The sequence below is a fragment of the Solanum stenotomum genome, chromosome 9 (assembly GCF_019186545.1).
Source record: "Solanum stenotomum isolate F172 chromosome 9, ASM1918654v1, whole genome shotgun sequence".
In the NCBI taxonomy this organism is placed as follows: Eukaryota; Viridiplantae; Streptophyta; class Magnoliopsida; order Solanales; family Solanaceae; genus Solanum; species Solanum stenotomum.
In genome coordinates this window covers 31,676,794-31,681,478 of record NC_064290.1, presented here as the reverse complement: position 1 = coordinate 31,681,478, position 4,685 = coordinate 31,676,794, and positions in this window count along the sequence as shown.

The following is a 4,685-nucleotide window of genomic DNA, read 5'->3' as shown; positions in this document are numbered from 1 at the left end:
GATCTTCATTTCATCGTTCTTTTCAGCTGCCTTTGTTCCTTTTTGCTAAAGTAGTGTCCATGATTTCCCTCAAACTCCAAATACCTGAAACTTAAGAGTTTTCATCAAATATTTAGACAAAATATGCATTTGAGGACACTAATTCTATCAAAATATTGCCCTAAATGAGTCCAATTTGTGGACTCATCAGGTACCAACATAGATTATGTGTTCCAGATTTCATGGCTTAAGAGAGCAAATTTTAGAGGAGGCTCATGGTTCGCGGTATTCTATTCATCCGGGAGCCACCAAGATGTACCTTGATCTATGGGAAGTCTATTGGTGGAATGGTATGAAGAAGGATATAGCGGGTTTTGAGGCCAAATGTCTGAATTGTCAACAAGTTAAGGCCGAGCATCAAAGGCCCATAGGTTTGTCCCAAGATATAAATATTCCCACTTGGAAGTGGGAGGATGTAAATATGGATTTTATTATGGGGTTTTCTCGTACCCAAAGACAACATGATTCTATATGGGTCATTGTTGATAGAATGAAAAAGTCTGCACACTTTATTCCAGTTAAGACTTCATTTTCGGCGGAAGATTATGCCAATTTAAACATCAATGAGATAGTGAAGTTGCATGGGGTCCCCTTATCTATCATTTTGGATCGGGGTACTCAAGTTATTTCACACTTTTGGAAGGCATTCCAAAAAGGGTTCGGTACTAATGTTAAACATAGTACCGCTTTCCACCCTCAAACGGATGGTCAAGCGAAACAAACCATTCAAATGCTTGTGGGCATGTGTTATAGATTTCAAGTGTAGTTTGGATGACCATCTCCCATTGATTGAGTTTTCCAACAACAATAGTAACCACTCAAGCATTGCCATGGCTCCGTTTAAAGCACTATATGGTAGGAGGTGTAGATCACTGGTGGGTTGGTTTGAGGTAGGTGAATTTCCTGTAATTGGTCCCGAACTAGTTTATGATGCCATTGAAAAAGTTTGACTCATTAGAGATAGGTTGAAAACGGCCCAAAGTCGGCAAAAATCTTATGCTGATATTAGAAAAAGGGATCTTGAATTTCAGATTGGTGATTAGGTCTACTTAAAAATCTCACCTATGAAAGGTGAGATAAGGTTTAGTAAGAAGGGGAAGCTTAGTTCCCGGTATGTGGGCCCATATCAAATCTTGAAATGTGTGGGGAAAGTTGCATATGAATTACACTTACCAAATGAGTTGGCTCCAGTTGACCCGGTGTTTCATGTTTCCATGCTTAAGAAGTGCATTGGTGATCCGGTATCCATCCTTCTTTTAGAGGGTTTAGGAGTTGATGAGAGTCTTTCCTATGAGGAAGTCCCGGTAGAGATTTTGGATCAGCAAGTGAAGAGGTTGAGAAACAAAGAAGTAGTTTTCGTTAAGCTCCTATGGAGGAATCACTTAGTTGAGGGTGCTACATGGGAGGCCGAGGCTGATATGATGTCTCGTTATCCTCATCTTTTTCCTTCTACTCCTATTCAAACTTAAGGTAAGTAGATTTCTTGAGTTTGGTGTTTTGGCAGTCATTTGTGCTATAAGTGTTCTTAGTGATTTCCTCATGGTATGCATGTTCTTGTGAGAATTCATAATTAGCATATTTTGAGTTTTCATTATTCATATGTTCTTCATGTTGATTTGCACTTTACTATGATGATTGCATATTTGACCTTATGAGGTGATTTATTGAACATGCTTAGTTATGTCTACAATGAACATGCTTAGTTATGCTTTTTGATAAAATGGCATATTGGCTACATATTGTTGTGTTGAGATTGATTTGAGTTGGAGAAGGTAGTTCATCCCATGCTTATATTAAGTAATGAGTTTTTTGCATATTGGGTTGTGGATGTAGTTCCTACTTCCTTGTGTTGCATTAATATGTATTGAGAATGGAGTAGATATTTCCTCCTTTGCATTGTGCATAATGGTTATGTTTCATGCCTGATGGGCTGCTAATCCTGAGTCTTTAATTCTCTAAGGTGTCTAGATCGTCATCGAGGACGAATGTTCCTAAGGGGGAGACCCAAAAAAAATGGTAGGTTAAACTAGAGCCTAAACGTAAGGTTAAGAATCGTAAAGTGACTCCCCAAATTTTAGTAAGTCATTTAGGGTTGAAATAAGGTTTATTGAGTCAAAACCAAGGGGCAAGCTCCAAGGCAAAGGGGCCAAGCCAAGGCTCCTCCTAGCTAGGAGCACACTGCCCTACCTTCACGAGAGGAACCACGAGTCATGGTCAACTCCACGACTCATGAAGGTGGTCGTGAAGTCCCCTTGGCCTTGGAAAAATGGCCACCCAAAACCTTAGCCACTACCTCAACTTCACGGAACGGGCCAAGGCTCGTGGTCTTGACCATGGCTCATGGAGCCCTTCGTTAAGGAAACTTGAGCATGGGGCATTGGGGGCATGGTTTAGCCTAGCCACTGCCTCACCCCTCACGAGCAGGACCACGGGTCGTGGTGCACTTCACGGCTCGTGAGCATGCCTTGGATGTTGAGCCTTGTGCTCTAAAAATATGGCCACTGCCCTAACCTTCACGAGAGGGACGACAATTTGTGGTCCACTCCACGACTCGTGAAGGTGGGTCATTGTCCCTGACGGGGTTCAATTAATGAGGGTTTTTTAAGTCATTTCCTTTTTAGTCCAATTAAGTGGGGGGGGGGGGGTTTTGGGTATTTTTAGGGGAAGTATCTATATTGTTTTTAAGTCAATTTCACAAGACTTGGTCATTATTTACAAACACCCAATTGACATCAAAAACTCCCTCCTCTCTCAATAGTCTCTCTCTAGACTCAAGAAGAAGAAGAAGAAGCCATTGGAGCTAGGATTTGTAGATTTTCAAGGTTCTTCCCCAAATTTCTTGAAGGTTTTTAAGTGAGGTATAGATGCTTTTAATCCTTGGGTAGCTATTACCCAAGGAGCCACTTCAAATTGTGTTTTTAAGATTTCAAATCCCTTCCAAATCTAGGGTTTTCATTCTATGACATCGGTCTTCTTCCAAAACGATTTTTATTGTTTAATTATGGTTAATGTTGAATTATGAATAGATTGATGGAGTATTGATGTTTTATAATGAAAATTCCCCATAGACCCATGTTTCCCCCATATTAATGGATCATGAATTGATGTTGTGGGTTGGTTGATATTATCAATATGTCAATTGAATATGTTTATGTTAATTAAGCTAATGAATCATGAAGTTCCTCCTATATTATGTAGTAACTGTATATGGTTGGGTTGATTGTGATTCATGACCCTTGAAGGGCAATGCGTGAGGATTGGTACATGTTTATGAGAAATTGTGTACAAGCTATGGTTCACTTAGAAGGTGAAGATCTTATGGTTATTATGTAATTATGGTATTGATGCAAGAATCCTTCTTATCTATACTCTCACACTTGATTATGTATGAAGTATGTATGTATGTTATGATAAGCTTGTTCTGTTGATTGAAAGGCCATTCTCATGACACACTATGAATATGATGTGAAAGGTTTACTCACATGTTGATGATTCTAAAGTTAAAAAGACATTCTCACCTAATGAATGTATGAGCTATTATAATATATGTTATGTTGAGTGCCTAGTGCATTCTTTCATGAATAAGAACTTAAGTAAAGGCTTAATATGTCTTTTAAAAGGAATTATGTTTAACACCGAGTGGATATGAAAAATGAGATGGAAGCTTTTACATTAGAAAGTCCGGCTTCCCAATGTATGTTGTCTCATGAGATAGAAACCTTCTACGTTAGAAAGTCTGGATTTCTAGTATCAATCTCCTTACCCCATAACTATGTGCCCACATAGGTCTTAGCTAGTGGATCCACCTAAAAGCTATTACATAAGTTCTACCTTAGGCAAGTAGGACATTTCTTTTCGGTGTGAGAGTAAGACACCGGATTCCATGTAGCTCACATGGTCTATGTCGGTTAATGATATTTTCCCTATATGATATGACTATGAACTAAGATAAGAATATGGACTTTAACTATGACTTCTTAAGAGGTACTACCTAGTATGAGTTGGGGTATGAGACTTCACTTATGCATTGCACAAGTAGGCCTTAAAGGGGGTTATGGTGAGGCTCTCTTATGTCATGAAGACTCATAAATTATGCATGCAAGGTATGATTTCAACTAAATGTCCCTTTTATGCATGTTTTAGGGATTTTTGTGCATGGCTTCCATACTTAGTACACTATTTGTGCTAACCCATATTTTCTACATTCTATGAGTGTACGTTCCGGTCGTTGATACGCACTTATCCATTCAAGTGAAGCTTGGGTTGACTATTCCCTAAACTTGGTGAGTCTTCGAGTTTGAGGACGGATTACTCACTTCTAGTTTCTATTGTACTTTCTATATTTGAGACTTTATTGATGTAAAGGGCTTTGACCCTATTTGTACTCTCTATTGTACTAGATGGTAATTGAAACAAGTCTAGATTCTTATTTTTGTTTATAAAAAAGAAGTTGACTTCAATTGTAAAAGATTTAAATTTTCCACAATTATTCTATGTATTTATGTTATGATTATGGTAAGGGCTTGTATGAGACCCCTTTGGGGTCAACTTCGCAGTGTTGCTCCTAGATGGTAACCCCGGGTCGTGACAGTACTCGACCTCTATACGTCGGATGTTAGTTGAGGATGAAAGAGTAACCTCAATAT